Below are 18,168 nucleotides of genomic sequence, written 5' to 3'. Positions count from 1 at the left end.
CAACACTTATGAATACAGAATTCACAAATTATATGCTTCCCTTTATATATTTCATCATGAGAAATGAGCAACAATGCTGAGGTTTGGACAGAGACATGGAGTTCTCCCTGCCTGATTCTGGGAAGTATTAGAAATAGAAGTCCGTTTTTGTAACCAATTCAGGAGCTCATAATTTCATAAAAACTCTTTCGTGAATTACATTAATTTTCAAATAGGTGATGTGTGTTAAATGGTATATGTGGTAAACATTTTAAGAAAAATTTCAAAAGATTTAAATGAGAATATTCTTAAAATATTAGGCAACTTTTATAATTAGTTTGTTACTTTTTACCTATACACCTGCAAGCCAGCTTCCTCCCAATCACTGAATGTCTATGTGTTCTTTGGAGGGACTGCTTGGAGAAAAATCATATCCAGTTTAACCTCAGAAACATGTACAGCAAGCATTTCATACTCAAGGGACGTGCTATCATCTAAGACTGGTAGTTGGTTAATCAAGTCTTTTAAAGCAGTGAATTTGGAGGGGGGAGAATGAAACATATATTTAAATATTTCATGTTGATTTAAAACAAAATATTCATCTATTTTCTAATCTTATGATGTAGAACCACGCCTTTTTCTTGAGTTTGAGTCTGACTAAAATCCTCCATCACCTATTTTTTTTTTTAAGATTTATTTATTTGAGGGAGAGAGAGAAAAAAAATGTGTGTGAGTGGGGGAGGGGCAGAGGGAGAGAGAATCTCAAGCAGACTCCTCGCTGAATATGGAGTGCATCTCCATACTCATCTCCATCAAGGAGGGCTCGATCTCATGACCCTAAGACCAGGACCTGAGCTGAAATCAAGAGTCAGATCCTCAGCAAACTGAGCCACCTAGGTGCCCCCCCGCATCACCTTTCTTGTATCAATCACACATAAAAATGCAATATCTACATTTTCTATTTTTTTTTAAATTAGAGAGAACTAAAGGACATTTGAGAGGCAATCTGAAATGAGAATCTTTTATATTTTGTGTTTTTCTTGCCAGTCTTTTACAGTTGCCTCACCCACACTTAATTTAATAAACTTTTAAAGTAGCTTGTCCTGATTGCAGCTTTCTATAGAATTCGTATAGTTTTCATAGAAAAACTCTTTTCACACTCTTGCTTCCTAGCTTTGAATAATATGTATCCAAGTTATTTAATTACAATAAATTATACAACTGGCATCAATGGGTTTGGGAACAAATACAGCTGAGTCCTGGAAAGCATAGACCATAATCAGTGGGATCAGGGGAGCTGAGCCTTCTGGCAAAGAGTGGTCTGCAGGCTGAGAGCATCAGTCAGGAAGGTTTATAGCGTGAGTGGAGAGTGTTGGTTAATCCCTCAAACTGATAAGTAGTGGGTAGTTAAGAGAATTTCTTCTATGTCTAAATGTGTTTATTATTTTATTAAGGCCGGTCTCTCTGGACAGACAGAAAGTTCCATGAAGGCAAGAACAGTTGCTGTGTGTATTTGGTGCTCATCCATAACTTGTTGTACTCTCTAGTCCCTGCTTTGGCTGATCGTTTCCTTCAGGTCATTTCCTATCCCCACCATGTTTTGTGAAATCAACTTTGTGGTTTTATTGACTAATTCATTATCCTGTAAGACCAAGAACCACAGGAGGCGCAATGGTAAACTTAAATTAAGGCAAGCCATTTTAGCTTTCTTTTTTCAACCAAATAAATAACAGAGAAAGGATTGATTGCCAGCTCAGAGATTTTCATTTTTATTAAAAAAGTGTCAAATAGTCCCTTGTATTAACAATTATATCATATATAAATGTGACAAATAAAAAATGTAATCACAATTAAAACTACAAAAAATATTCGCCCAAGGGGTGGATATTTATAATACAGCTAGAAATACTGGAATCAAAACTAAAAATTTATAATGTTTGATCATTTCTAAGTTCTTCTGCAGCTCTAAATGCTGATATCAGAGGAATGATTCCTGTTGCATGCCTCTGAAATTCTGAGCAGATATTTCTTTCTTTTTTTTTTTTTAAAGATTATTTATTTATTTATTTGACAGACAGAGATCACAAGTAGGCAGAGAGGTAGGCAGAGACAGAGAGAGAGAGGAAAGCAGGCTCTCCGCTCAGCAGAGAGCCCGATGCGGGACTCGATCCCAGGACCCTGGGATCATGACCTGAGCCGAAGGCAGCGGCTTAACCCACTGAGCCACCCAGGCGCCCCCTGAGCAGATATTTCATGAGAACTTGCAGCTTGCCAAATGTCTTGGCTGCGTCAAGGACTCTGATGGTTACAGGTGACTAAGTTATAGCCTGTTTCTGAGAAAATTACCAGCCACTGGACCAGACTGGATGGAAGATAATCATCTTATATAACAGATGGAAAAAAAAAAAAAAAGCCATGGTAGCAGAGCATGGAGGAATGAGACATTCTATCTAACTCGAGAGACTAAAAGAGATATCTAAAGCTATGCGATGATTAGCAACAGGAAAAAAATACCACATTTGACCTGCTTGGGAATATTACCAAAGATGTTGGCTTGAGTGGGCACAGGTTTCTGGGACACAGAGGAGAGAGATCCCAACAACCTGGAAGGCCCCAGTCCAACTCCCATCCCTACCCTTTTTCAGGACCAGAATCTAATTTCTCTTATAAAGAATAACAATAGGGGCGCCTGGGTGGCTCAGTGGGTTAAGCCGCTGCCTTCAGCTCAGGTCATGATCTCAGGGTCCTGGGATCGAGTCCCGCATCAGGCTCTCTGCTCAGCAGGGAGCCTGCTTCCTCCTCTCTCTCTGTCTGCCTCTCTGCCTACTTGTGATCTCTCTCTGTCAAATAAATAAATAAAATCTTAAAAAAAATGAATAACAATAATGTCAAGACAGTCACACTCCATGCCCAAGGTCAAGATTTTCTCCTGATTAGTAGTAGAGGCTGAAGTGTGGACAGATGGGTGGTGGGAGGCCTCCATGCAGAAGCAGCAAATGAAAAACCGGAGGCTTCAAAATCTGCCATAACCTCCAGTGTACTGTCATTAGTCGAGGTTTTTCCAGGCCATCTGTGGGAATGACATTCACTGTGTCTCCTTCCCTGTGGTCTGAGTTCGTGTGCTGAGGACCAATAATACCAGGCTTCCCTCTTCAGTGAGGTGACAGGCGTATTCCCCAGAAAGTCATGAGAAATGTCAGAGATGTTTGTGGTAGAAGAAAATAAATATAATAAGAGGTTTTATTGACGGTAGGAATGGAAGAATTTCTACCAGAGCGCAAATGAAAAAAGCTTCTTTCTTAACTCCAGAATGAGCATTGGCGGTGGTGGAAATTTGGCTTGTATAATTAAAACCAGCAGCCCGGTGTCCCAGGATGTGGATTTTGAGCTAAGATTATCAGCAAGTGTCTTCCATATTACTCTCCATAGATTTCCCGAGTATAGTAAGGAGACAAATTAAAGAGACTCTTCATTTACTTACTGGTTCCACTCCCTTTTTGGTTGTATGTTATTTAGTTACCTGTAAAGTTTTATTGGTGAACAAAGTGATCAACTTTACTTTTAAGGAGAATACGTTTTTGGTTTTATTTGTTCTTGTTTTGGGGGGTTGTTTTTTGGTCATTTATTCATTTATTTTTACATAAGTTGCTTATAATATATCTCTGGCTATAAGAACTTTTTTCCTTTTTTAAGAAAATGTTTTTTAAAATTTTTATTTATTTATTTGAGCAAGAAAGCATGTGAGAGCAAGAAAGAGCAGGAGCAGGGAGAGGAGAAGTAGGAGAGGAAGAAGCAGCCTCCCCGCTGAGCAGGGAGCCTGACCTGGGGCTCCCTTCTGGGCCCCTGGGATCATGACCTGAGTGGAAGTCAAATGCTCAACTGACTGGACCACCCTGGCACCTCTATAAGAAAACCTTCTAAGATCATGGTGACTCTTCAAGAATGTAAGTGACATAAAGTGGGAAGTGTGAGAGAATCTATTACTCTGATAGGTCCTGGTCTCCTAAGATTGTGCTGGTTGGGTAGCAATAGTTAATTTTCTTGTTTCCACAGATATTGGCCAAACACCAACCTTTGCCTAGATACATCTATCAATATTCTTCAGATGAAGGCCTCATAGGTTGGTAAATTGCCAGGGAGTCCAGACGCATTTACCTTCAATTTTGAGGGAGATCCAATTTTTATGAAACACCTAGGGGAATATTTCAAGGAACCACAAACCTCAAGTTTATTAATATTTCAATTCTAGAAAACTCTGCCTATAATTCTGTTTAACTAATGGCCACGTCATGGTCACCAAAAAAACCCTAAAGAAATAGCATCTTTGTGATGAATAGCCTGAGAAATTATCCATGTATTTTAAATATGCTATAATATTATAAAGCAGATAAGGATCCTCTTAGGTACTCTGTTTTTCTTCCCCACACTTTCCTTTCTCGTGTGGCACCCCTTATCTCACTTTTTCAGACATTCAGAATTCTCAAGACTTGCCTCTCTGTTCCCTCTACCTATACTTCCACCTCTCACAGAATCTTCTTATGAAAGAATCTAATCTTTTTTTCATGATTATTTTATTATGTTATGTTAGTCACCATACAGTACATTATTTGTTTTTTTGATGTAGTGTTCCATGATTCATTGTTTGCATATAACACCCAGTGCTACATGAGATATGTTCCCTCCTTAATACCGATCACTGGGCTAAGCCATCTCTCCACCCCTCTGCCCTCTGAAACCCTCAGTTTGTTTCCCAGAGTCCATAGTCTCTCATGGTTCATCTCTCCCTCTGATTCCCCCTCCCTCATCATTTTTCTCTTCCTTCTCCTAATGTCCTCCATACTATTCCTTATGTTCCATAAATAAGTGAAGCCATACGATGGTTAACTTTCTCTGCTTGACTTATTTAACTTCGTATAATCTCCTCCAGTTCCATCCATGCTGATGCAAAAGTTCGGTATTCATCCTTTCTGATGGCTGAGTAATATTCCATTGTATACATGGACCATATCTTCTTTATCCATTCATCTGTTGAAGGGCATCTCACTCTTTCCATAGTTTGGCTATTGTGGACATTGCTGCTATGAACACTGGGGTGCATGTAGCACTTCTTTTCACTACATTTTTATCTTTGGGTATATGCCCAGTAGTGCAATTACGGGGTCATAGGATAGTTCTATTTTTAACTTTTTGAGGAATCTCCACACTGTTTTCCAAAGTGGCTGTACCACCTTGCATTGCCACCAACAGTGTAAGAGGGTCCCCTTTCTTCACAACCTTTCCAACATTTGTTTCTTACCATGTCAATGTTTGCCATTCTAACTAGTGTAAAGTGGTATCTCAGTGTGGTTTTGATTAGAATTTTCCTGATGGCTAATGAAAATGAACATTTTTTCATGTGTCTGTTAGCCATTTGTATGTCTTCTTTGGTAAAGTGTCTGTTTTGTATGCCTTCTGCCCATTTTTTTTGACTTGGTTATTTGTTTTTGAGTGTCTTTTGTTTTTTGCTTTTTGTTTTTTTAAATTTCTTTTCAGCGTAACAGTATTCATTGTTTTTGCACCACACCCAGTGCTCCGTGCAATCTGTGCCCTCTCTAATACCCACCACCTGGCTCCCCCAACCTCCCACCTCCGGCCCCTTCAAAACCCTTAGATTGTTTTTCAGAGTCCATAGTCTCTCATGGTTCACTTGCCCTTCCAATTTCCCTCAACTCCCTTCTCCTTTCCATCTCCCCTTGTCCTTCATGCTATTTGTTATGCTCCACAAATAAGTGAAAGCATATGATAATTGACTCTCTCTGCTTGACTTACTTCACTCAGCATAATCTCTTCCAGTCCCGTCCATGTTGCTACAAAAGTTGGGCATTCATCCTTTCTGATGGAGGCATAATACTCCATAGTGTATATGGACCACATCTTCCTTATCCATTCGTCCATTGAAGGGCATCTTGGTTCTTTCCACAGTTTGGCGACCGTGGCCATTGCTGCTATAAACATTGGGGTACAGATGGCCCTTCTTTTCAACCTCTGTATCTTTGGGGTAAATACCCAGTAGTGCAATTGCAGGGTCATAGGGAAGTTCTATTTTTAATTTCTTGAGGAATCTCCACACTGTTCTCCAAAGAGGCTGCACCAACTTGCATTCCCACCAACAGTGGAAGAGGGTTCCCCTTTCTCCACATCCCCTCCAACACATGTTGTTTCCTGTCTTGCTAATTTTGGTCATTCTAACTGGTGTAAGCTGATATCTCAATGTAGTTTTAATTTGAATCTCCCTGATGGCTAGTGATGATGAACATTTTTTCATGTGTCTGATAGCCATTTGTATGTCTTCATTGGAGAAGTGTATCTTGAAAGAAGTTGCTGTGGCTGATATCAAAGAGGTTACTACCTATGTTCTCCTCTAGGATTCTGATGGATTCCTGTCTCACATTGAGGTCTTGTATCCATTTTGAGTTTATCTTTGTGTATGGTGTAAGAGAATGGTCGAATTTCTTTCTTCTACATGTAGCTGTCCAGTTTTCCCAGCACCATTTATTGAAGAGACTGTCTTTTTTCCACTGTATATTTTTTCCTGTTTTGTTGAAGATTATTTGACCATAGAGTTGTGGGTCCATATCTGGGATCTCTAGTCTGTTCCACTGGTCTATGTTTCTGTTTTTATGCCAGTACAATGCTGTCTTGGTGATCACAGCTTTGTAGCAAAGCTTGAAATCAGGTAACGTGATGCCCCCAGTTTTATTTTTGTTTTTCAACACTTCTTGAGAAGTTCTTTAGAGATTTTGGTTATTTTCCCTTTATCTGTAGTGTCATTTGCAAATATCTTCTCCCATTCCGAGGGTTAACTATTTGTTTTATTGACTTTTTCCTTTGCTGTGCAGAAGATTTTTTATCTTGATGAAGTCCCAGAAGTTCAGTTTTGCTTTTGTTTCCCTTGCCTTTGGAGACATGTCTTGAAAGAAGTTGCTGTGGCCAATGTTGAAGAGGTTACTGTCTATGTTTTCCTCTAGAACTTTGATGGATTCCCGTATCAGACTGAGGTCTTTCATCCATTTAGAACTTATTTTTGTGTATGGTATAAAACAATGATTGAGTTTCATTCTTCTGTATGTAGCTGTCCAATTTTTCCAACACCATTTGCTGAAGAGACTGTCTTTTTTCCATGGATATTTTTTGGTGCTTTGTTGAAGATTAGTTGACCATAACGCTGAGGGTCTATATCTGGGCTCTGTATTCTGTTCCATTGATCTATGGGTTCGTTTTTGTGCCAATACTATACCGACTTGGTGATCACAGAAAGAATCTAATCTAATCTTATAAGAATCTTGAGGCAAATTTAAGTTAGTATGTTACTTGGGACTCAGGGAAAAAGAAATAAGGATGAAAGTAAGAGAGTGTTTTACATTTTTTTAATAATTTTTTTTTTAAATTTTAGAGAGAGAGATTGAGAGCATGCAATGGGGGTATGGGGGTGGGAGAGGCAGAGGGAGAGACAGAGTCCTAAGCAGACTGCATGCCCAACACGGGGCTCAATCTCAAGACCCTGAGTTCATGACCTAAGTGAAATCAATTTGAGTCAGACACTTAACACACTGAGCCACCCAGGCACGCCTACATGTTAAACAATTGTAGGAAAAGATGGTAATTTTAGTTTAATTTTTGAATAGATAATACTGTCATATGATTTAAGGACATTTCTTATTTCTTTTGTATGGTTCTAGAATTTTTATGCATCAGAAAGAAAATATAAATATAATTTCAGATCTCCTTTTTTACTTAAAAGGTCACATATTATGTACACTATTCACATTTTACTTTCTTTACTTCATACATCTTGAAGATCTTTATCAATCCATAGGAAGTATGTTTTTTCTTTTTTTTATTTTTACACTCACACAGAATTCCATTTTATGATACACCATAAATTACTTAATCAGTTTCCTGTTTAGGAACATTTGAGTTTCAATCTTTTGCCATTAAAAACGAAGCTGCAATGGGGAACTCTTTCAGAAACCATTTTGAAGATGTACATGTATATCTTTGGAAAACTTCTCAGAAATGGAATCTGGGTCCAAGGGTATGTACACTTGTAATTTTAACAGATCCTGCCAAATCACCCTCAGTTGAATTTGTACTCACTCACACTCCCACTGGCAATGTCCAACAGTGCCCGTTTCCCCACAGCCTCAACAATCAAGTGTGTTACAATGAAAGATTTTTAATCTTCATTGAACAAATTTACAGGATTAGAGAGCTTTTAAAGAGCAAAAGAAGCTTGCTTTATACCTAAGAACTTTCTCAATCTTCTGAAACCCCTTCCCTTGGGCAGAAACAAGAAAGCTTGCTATGTTCCAGGCATCAGGCCAATGATCAGGAAAACAAAAGTAAATGGGTATGGTTCTTACACTCCCTTATCCTTCCTCTCCTAGCTCCCTTCAAAGCTGCAAAGCTTATTGATTTTATATTTCAAAGTAGAAGGCTTAGTCATTAAACTTACCTTCTCTCCATCCTTATGTGTGCAATTATAAGAGCTTCTTAACTGCTCACTCTCTCTCCCTCCCAGCTGCAGTCTACAGTCTCTCTTTGCCTAAAGCATCCTTCTAAGGTATGACTTGAACCTCGTCACTCTGGCACAACCTCAGATGGCTTGGCTTCTGGAACAAGGTCTAGGTTTCTTAGTCCAATCCTTAAAGTCTCTCATGGTCTCACAATAAGCTGTCTCTTCCGCAGATCCCTCGGACCTCAGCTGATGGATGGTGTGATTTCCTTCTTCCATAATTCTCTTTCTTTTCTTTTTTGTGTGGAGAATTCTCTCTCAGTCTCTAACTTTGATTTCAAGTGCCATCTCTTTTTCATGTTTCCCCAGAACTCTCCTCCAAACTCTACCATGCTGATTAGAATTAATTATTACCCCCTCCTCAGGTACCTGTAAGATTGTCCTATACTTTTGTTTCCCCCTCACAAGTGTGAGGTCTCTGAGGACAGGGGCCACTTCTTATTTATATTTAGGTAGTGAGTGCTCAGGACCATGGTCAGAAAGGCTTGATAACTTGGATTAATTATTTAATAATAGTTAGTTGGTAAAGGTTTTGGACCAGTCCCAAGATCATATTAGAAAGATAAATAATTTTAGTCTTATGGCTGATAGAAATAGAAATGAATAACCTTGAATTCAGTGAACCTTTGCATCTGTTTTATCACAAAGCTGTGTGGAATTTCTAAGTTCAGATTCATGAATCTAGCCAACATCTGGGTAAGAATGCAGCTTTTCACACAGTGGCAGAGAATGGTTAGACACTCACTCAACCATTCCTCTTCTTAGACACAGAGTTGACAGCTGTTCCCATCTGCTCTTGAAGTTAGGTGAGGCCATGGACTGAGTTCAGGCCAATGGAATATGGATAGAAGCAATGAATGCCTTTTCCAGGTGTGACATCTTAAAAATTCCTGTGAAATGTTCCACACACATTCTCTTCTCTCATTCCCTGCCTTGATGCAGTGGGTCTTAGTGAAAAACACAGAGACCCTAGAAAATTGTGGAGTTCTGTATATTAGAACCATGGTTACTAGTGTATATAATGGACAGTGTATATTAGAATTACATGGAAGGGCACTCATCAAATATCCAATTGGATTGTGATCAAATTAAATAATAAATCTTCTATGGTGTTCAGTCACTAAGGTCATATGGCTGTTTGTTTCTGCATTTAGCTTATCCTGAAAATACACGATAGGAAACACACGTACATATTCACGTTATTTAATTGACCTGCCACTCAGGTCCTTCACCAGGGGAAGGGTGATTTGCACATGGGTAAATGGAACCAAATTAGAGTGGAGATATCACCTGTTCTCCTTCAGAGGGAGCTCTAGAAAGAAGTCTGTGGATCTTGCCCTGTGGCTGTATGGTCAGCGCATGAGCAAAGCAGATGACAGGTCTTAGTCAGGATTCAAATGCCAAGATGCTTGACAGTGACGGATGGTGTCATTTTGATAAATGTCTTCTCTTCTCATCAGTAATTGTTGCTCTTTATGTGCAGACACTACTTTGATTGTTCTCTGCACACAGACACTGTAGTCCCACATAAACATCTTCACGTAACTTCTTTTTAGGCTTGTCCTAATTCGCTGGTGAAAACTCATTACTCTGAATCCACTGTCACCATAAATCCTGCCTCAGCTTCAGAATACTGAAGAGAAGAGGCTCTGCCAAAGTATTTTTCAGCATAGCTTTTGTCTACTTTTTCTTACATGAGGTTTATCAGCACAAGTTGACCTAACGCCATTTCTAGACTCTGTACTCGTTTTCAGTAAGCATCATATGTATAGAATTCCTTTTTCTTCTGTAATACTCATCCTCTGGGAAACCTTACTTAGTCTCATGACTAAAATTATCTATGTGCTGATAGCTCTCAAGTATATACCACAAGCCGTTTCTCCAGAAGCTTATCTCCAACTGCTTACTTGATATCCTTCCTCTGAGTGAGTAATATGTATCTCTAATGTCAAACTTAGTTCCTGGTATTTTCCCTTCTTTCAGCCTTCCCAGCTCAGTTGATGGCAACTACACCCGTCTTCTCTCAGAGTCTCTCTGCACTCATGCCTTACTGTCAGTCTGTCAGCAACATACTTGGAATTCGACCACCTCTTACCACCATGACCAATATGAACCTTGCCCAACCACCACTATCTCCATCTGGACCAGTGCAGTCGACTCCTACTGCATCCCTCTCCCTCCCCCTTTTCCCTCACCCCTAACCTCATAGACTATCCTCAACATGGCAGTTGGAGTCATCTTGTTAAATGTGAGGTAGATAATGTCAGTCTTCTGTTCAAAACTATTCTAATAGCTTCACATCTGTATTAGGCAGGCCAAGCTCTGCTGCTGAAATAAATGTCCCTTAACAATCTCGGTGACATGTGGTAGCAAAGCTTTATTTTTTCATTCAGGTGATGTCTGACATGGGTCAGATGGTTCTAACTGTTTCCGTTTAGAACACTTTAATTTAAAGGTTATGGTAGTAGAGCAGGAGGATATGAAGGAAGCAGAATGTCTCTTTACTGCTTTGACCCAGAAGTGATATACATCATTTCTGCTCAGAGCTGGGACCTGGCATATCCCCAGCTGCAATGGAGACTGGGATATGTAGAAGAACATATGGTTATTCTGTGAGTACTGACTCTGGTCACATCATTTATCTCAGAGACTAGCCAGAGTCCTGCTATGAACTAGAAGACCTTATTAGGTCTTACAGACCCCCTGCTTCTCACATTTATAACCCCCTCCACCCCATGACTCTCTAACTCCATTCTTGCTGTTCTCTTTGTCATTACCATTTTCCCAGCCTCACTGGCTTCCTTGCTGTTCTTTGAACAATTCAGGTACACTCTGGCTACAGAGCCATTCACCTGCTATTCACTCTTCCTGGAATGTTCTTCCCCCAGACATCTGCATACCTCACTCCCTCACTTCAGGTTCTAATTCAGAATTCATCTTTTAGCACCTGCCCTGACATTTTATATCCCCTTTCCTTACAGTACTTTTCTATGTTTTCTTTTATATTCCCTTTCCTTACAGTACTTTTCTGTAGTATTATCCAACACATATATTTTTTAATTATTTGGTGTATTAATTATTTCACCTACTGAAATAGAAGCTCTGTGAGGTCAGACCTTTTTGTGCCAGCATCTAGGATGAGTCTTGCGCATGACTGGCATGTAAATAATTGTTCAATGAGTGAATGAATGAATGATTTTTTTTCTAAACTGTCCTATCATTCCTCTATTATCATTTCCCTCACTCTAAAATGATATAATCCTAGACTTCTCTAGCTTTAGCTACCTTCAGGCCAGACTTGAGCAAACAACCTACAACATATGTCTGTGACAAAAAAAGATAAGAAAATCAATTCAGCAGATGTACCTTGTTAATGATAGAAGTAATGATATGCTGTATGCAGACAACAACATATTAACTACTTCTACCTATCTGTATGCCTGTCTCTGTTGAAATGTAAAAACTGTCAGCACTGGTCTTTCCAACATATATTTCACTCATACCTGACTCAAATGTTTTTCTAGTTTGCTCCCCTGCAGAATGGCACCACTCTCGAAACAGTGGTCTAAATGTTTGAAGAGTAAGAAACCCTTCAATCTTATGGCTCTGTATTATGCTACACAACTCCTCTGATCTTCCTCGTAGGTTCAATTTCATATTCCTAAAATTATTTTTAATCATTTCTGCTGCTTGTTATTGGGGAATAAAAGCATACATGTGGACAGAGCCAGTTGGAGGTAGGAAGTGAAATCATGGTCTAGGCTCTTCCACAAAAAGAATTATTCTGCTGGGAGCTGCCCTCATTTAGTGAGGGATGATTAGCACCTACCATTGGTTTCCTAGCAACACAAACTTCTCCTGGAGCTAGGATGGAGGGTCATTTTTACATCTTCTTTTCATTTCTCCTGGATTCTAGGAGAGGAAATTAGTCTGGAAAATTCCCACCACATCGGATGTATTGCAAAGGTGTGTGGGGAGAGTCAAGGGGGGCAGGAGATGACCATGAATTTTGAGAGAAAGATGAAGAGGAAAGAGAAGAGGAGAGGAGGGGGTGGAGGATGGATTTGGAGGAAAAATTCTTAATGACTTTAGTCAGAGGGCTCAGAAGAGTTTGGGGAATTTATATGATCCTTGTAGGCCTATAGAGGCGAAGAGAAATGATGCTTACTCATCAACTTAAAGCTTCTTTTGTGGGATGAATCGGTTGAACACACAGACCTCTGCCTAGACCTCTGCCTTCCTTTCCTTTTATGTGCCAAAGCTACAGATTTTTGTCCTGTCTAAATTCTGTAGGTCTTTTACACAATAGCTATATTTGAAAGTTGCTTCCTGATTGCCTCGGTTCACCTCCTAGAGAAGCTACATTTTGATGAAATGCACCAGTTTTGAGGTCCCAGTTAGGTCTGGCTTCATCCTCTGATATCCACTTATTAGCTATGTGATGTTGACTAAATATTTATCTCTGGAGTTTCAGTCTCCTCATATGAGAATAGGAATAATAATTCCTGCATGGGAAGATACCCCGAGTGACTTTGGCACTAGCCATGTGTCCTTTCTCTTTATTAGTATTCCCTTGATTTGGTTTGGAACAACAGTGTGTCTAGCTTTAAAAGAAAAGATGGTCAAATGTAATTTTTAAGGTTTGCTTATGGGATATTTCTGGACAATTAGATATAAGCAAATATGAGCAGAAGACCATTTAGTAGAACTTCTAGGAAAGATACTGTTTTTCTGATTAAAAAAAGAACTGACCCAGCTGGAATGAATTTTCTGTTCCCTTCTCAATACCCTCCTTCCATACAGGAGGTCAGACAAGATACCAGAGGTGCAGTACTGATGAGTCACCATGACCATGAGAGCCATCCACAGAGGCAGAGCATGAAGATAGCAAGAGCCCAAATCCTTGTAGATATCCTCCTGTGTCTGGACCTGCTCCCTACCTCCAGATGGGTAAACCTCTGTTTTTAAGCTGCTATTTGCTGCTTTTTGTTGAGTTTTCTGCTATTTGCCATCAGACTGATATGCTGTCTCACAGAGATTGTGAAGATTGATTCAATATTATAATTAGTCAAACTACTTAGAACTAATCATTCCCTTGTCTATAATTTCTCTGATTCGATCAATTATTTAAAAATATATTGAGTCAACCTCAAAACAGAAGTAGATATTTCTCATTCCTTGTAACTTTTGTCATCTAGGTAGAGATCACCTGATATAATTCTATGACTAATCATGATTTTCCCTCTTCCCTCTAACAGTTCCTAAACAATGTACAGAAAGTGGGGGAAATTCTGATTTTATTATTTAGTTTTATCAATGGCTTACTTTTTAGTTTTACATAAATTTCTTTCACAAAGTCTCTTTCTTCACTTTTACTAAGAAGAAACCAAACTAGGTCAGCAATTCCCAAACTGTATTCCAGGAAATGTTCATAGATGTTTCAGGAAGAAAGAATTTGGTGATGAAATAATCCTGTGAAATGTTCTCTCATTTCCCCATTCCTTTTCTGGAGTGCAATATACTTTTTATATGCCCCTCTCAGAGGTGACCTATGCATGTTAGCCCATTAAGGACTAAGAGAAGTGTAACAGAACATAGTTGTGATTTTAGTTTATCTAACCAGCATGTCCAAAATTTATTTGATTGCTTGACCTTTGTATTGGCAAATATTACATTATATCTGTCAACCTAAGATTTTTATGGTCACAATTTCAGGAAGCCAAGACCAATTAATCCCCAAATTTCATCTCATTACCAGCATGTTACATTTATCTGGGTTTTTAATTTTCTGGTACTGTTGGGAATTCCCACCAATTCTGATTTTCACCTCCATTTACTCTAAAACATCAAGTTACTTGGCGTTACACATCAATGGGTGGCAAATTTTATTGAATTCAAGGTAACCAATATGTCTACTTTTATTCAGTAATGCTATAATGCTTAAAACGGGAGAGTGCTTTAGGCATTCCTTATTAGAGAATTGTAAAAGGACAATTGAACAGCAGCTGCCTGTGGTAAGCATAAGTGTTCCTTTAAAAAAAAAAAAAGATCTGCAACTGTCTTGGTTCTTGGTTCTTTAAAAAGAAAGTATCTGCTTGGGTCTTACATCATGGCTTTTGTCAATGTGAAGATTGGAGTGATACTTGGGGGTGGCACACAGAAGCCATGAGGGAAGAGACAGAGCTTAACAACAGTGCAGAAGTGTGGATCAGGGGTTCTGCCTCTCCTCTCAACGATGGCAAGCAGCAGTTACAGTTCTTAACGTTTGTTCTGTCCTAGGAGAGTGAAACACTTCAGGCTTTCACATGCATCTCTTTAGGGAATAGACTGGAATAGGGGAGGGAAATGTGAGTAGATCAGATTTATTCCAATATAAGTGTATGTTTCTATGCACGTGTGTGTAGAAAATACACCAGTGGTGTAGCCTATGAGTAGACTAGTGGATAAATCCTGCCCATTATTCTTGGCTGTGGTTTGCAAATGGATTTTTGCGTTAGACTTATTAGGGATCATGGTTTAAACTTGCTTATTATAGGAAAACGGTCAGCTTTTGTCCTTATCTTATTACTGGTCAGATCTTGGAAAATCAATTGATTTTCACCAAAATCTTAAGAATCATCACTAGCCCTCAGGGAGATTCAAATTAAAACCACATTGAGATATCACTTACAGCAGTTAGAATGGCCAAAATTAACAAAACAGGAAACAACATGTGTTGGAGAGGATGTGGAGAAAGGGGAACCCTCTCACACTGTTGGTGGGAATGCAAGTTGGTGCAGCCTCTTTGGAGAACAGTGTGGAGATTCCTCAAGAAATTAAAAATAGAACTTCCCTATGACCCTGCAATTGCACTACTGGGTATTTACCCCAAAGATACAGATGCTGTGAAAAGAAGGGCCATCTGTACCCCAATGTTTATAGCAGCAATGGCATGGTCGCCAAACTATGGAAAGAACCAAGATGCCCTTCAATGGATGAATGGATAAAGAAGATGTGGTCCATATACACTATGGAGTATTATGCCTCCATCAGAAAGGACGAATACTCAACTTTTGTAGCAACATGGATGGGACTGGAAGAGATTATGCTGAGTGAAATAAGTCAAGCAGAGAGAGTCAATTATCATATGGTTTCACTTATTTGTGGAGCATAACAAATAGCATGGAGGACAAGGGGTGTTAGAGAGAAGAATGGAGTTGGGAGAAATTGGAAGGGGAGGTGAACCATGAGAGACTATGGACTCCAAAAAACAATCTGAGGGGTTTGAAGTGGTGGGGGGATGGGAGGTTGGGGTACCGGGTGGTGGGTATTATGGAGGGCACAGATTGCATGGAGCACTGGGTATGGTGAAAAAATAATCAATACTGTTTTTCTGAAAATAAATAAATTAATTTATAAAAAAAATACAAAATTACGTATTTTTTAAAAATTAAAAAAAAGAATCCAATATAATCATATTTATTCATTAATACTATAAGATCGACTTGATTCATCCTTCGAGAAAATTAGATTATCCAAAGACAGTTCTAACAAAGAATTTATTCCTTATGAGGATTCCTTGTGAAGGGTATTAATTCATTTATTCATTAGTTAATTCACACACTAATCAATCAATAATTATTTATTGGGTGACAACCACATACTCTCCTATACCTACAGAGTCAGAATATTGATCTCTATTAACAGTACTTGAGACCCACAAACAAATACTTAATATCCTGGTCTTTTTCTCTGTTCTCAATTCGATACAAAAATTTCATATTCTGACAATAAAAATCTTATGATTTATTAAAATGTCCAAGGTTTTGGATTCTCCTAAATGATGAGCAATAAAAGTAGCAGAGAATATTTACTTTAAAAATTGTCAGTGTCCAAAACACAATTCAAAGGTAATTAAAACTAATTCTATTTACTAATAGTAATACTAACTTCAAGGTTAGAGAATGATTTTTCTCCGATGATTTTTTCCCCCAGATCCTGGATCTAAAACTCATCTGGCTCCTACAGCTTGTTACACACATATTGTGGATATGTCTTTGAAAAGATTCTTTTAGAAAAAAATTGAATTACGTTTTTCAATGGTCATATAACATTAGTATAGGGATGCTGCTTTTTAAAATCTCTTACTGTTCCATTTAATAACTACTAAGGGATTTTAATTTCTTGGTTTTGTCTTTACCCAGGTCTCCTAAACCACATCACCTCTACTTTCAATGTTATAGGAGGCTACAGGTAAACAAAGCAAAAGAAAGCAACTGTGATGGTTTCTTTTAAGCAGGTAGAAGCTTTTGTAGAACAAATAATGTATTGATTTAGTAAAATCTTACTTGATTGTTAGGGTTTCTTTAAGATACTCAAGTCTACATTTAGTTATTTGAAAAAAAAACCTTTAAAAATCATTTTTAATGCTCTGTTTTAGAAATTATAAACCAGGGGTGTTGAATTGTCATGTTACCAACATATATTATTTTTTTTAAAGATTTTTTTATTTTATTTATTTGTCATAGAGAGAGAAGCGAGAGCAAGCACAGGCAGACAGAGTGGCAGGCAGAAGCAGAGGGAGAAGCAGGGTCCCTGCCAAGCAAGGAGCCCGATGTGGGACTCTATCCCAGGACGCTGGGATCATGACCTGAGCCGAAGGCAGCTGCTTAACCAACTGAGCCACCCAGGCGTCACAACAACATATATTATTTTTGAAAAAAAATTCAGGACCTTTTTTTTTACAAATATATTCCCACTGCCTTGTTTAAAGTTGTTGTATGCTAGATTTTAATTCAATACCCCTCTGATGTTTGAGTACCTTCCTTTAGCCCACATGAAAATAAATTATAACTTTTGATGGCTGGAAGTTTTTAGAATAGTTGGAAACAGATCTCATAGAAGAATGGCCTAGTGGAAGATACTTTGGTGCCTGTAGAAAGAGCAACTGCTCAACTCAGTGCATTTTGCTGTGTTCATCTTCACTGCTTTTCTTTTACAGCTTGAAGGTACTGTTGAAAAAAAAAATTAAATCATATTCCTTTATTTATGCTTGATAATTTATTTTTTTAAGATTTTATTTATTTATTTGAGAGACAAAGAGAGAGAGCATGGGTGGTGGGGATGAGCAGAAAGAAAGAGAGAAGCAGACTCCCCACTGAGCAGGGCATCCCACCACGTGATGGAGGCTAGATCCCAGGACCCTTGGATCATGACCTGAGCCTAAGGCAGAGGCCCAACCAAATGAGCCACCCAGGCAGCCCCTGCTTGATAACTTATTTTGAGGATTATTTACTTTTTATCAAAAAATTATTTCTTCACTAATGCTATTTTAGTGCTTTACCATTTCTTTGTTTCATTTAATTCTGTTGATGTCACAGGCATGTATCTCTTGTAATTAAATGAAAGTTAGTAGAAAGTTGGACTCATATAAAATTGTTTTGTCTAGGGGCACCTGGATGGCTCAGTGGGTTGAGCCTCTGCCTTCGGCTCTGGTCATGATCTCAGGATCCTGGGATCGAGCCCCGCGTCGGGCTCTCTGCTCAGCGGGGAGACTGCTTCTCCCTCTCTCTCTCTGCCTGCCTCTCTGCCTACTTGTGATCTCTCTGTCAAATAAATAAATAAAATCTTAAAAAAAATTGTTTTGTCTACTTTCT

This window comes from Neovison vison, chromosome 3 (assembly GCF_020171115.1).
Source record: "Neovison vison isolate M4711 chromosome 3, ASM_NN_V1, whole genome shotgun sequence".
NCBI classification, from domain to species: Eukaryota; Metazoa; Chordata; class Mammalia; order Carnivora; family Mustelidae; genus Neogale; species Neogale vison.
Note: the sequence above shows the minus strand (reverse complement) of the source record.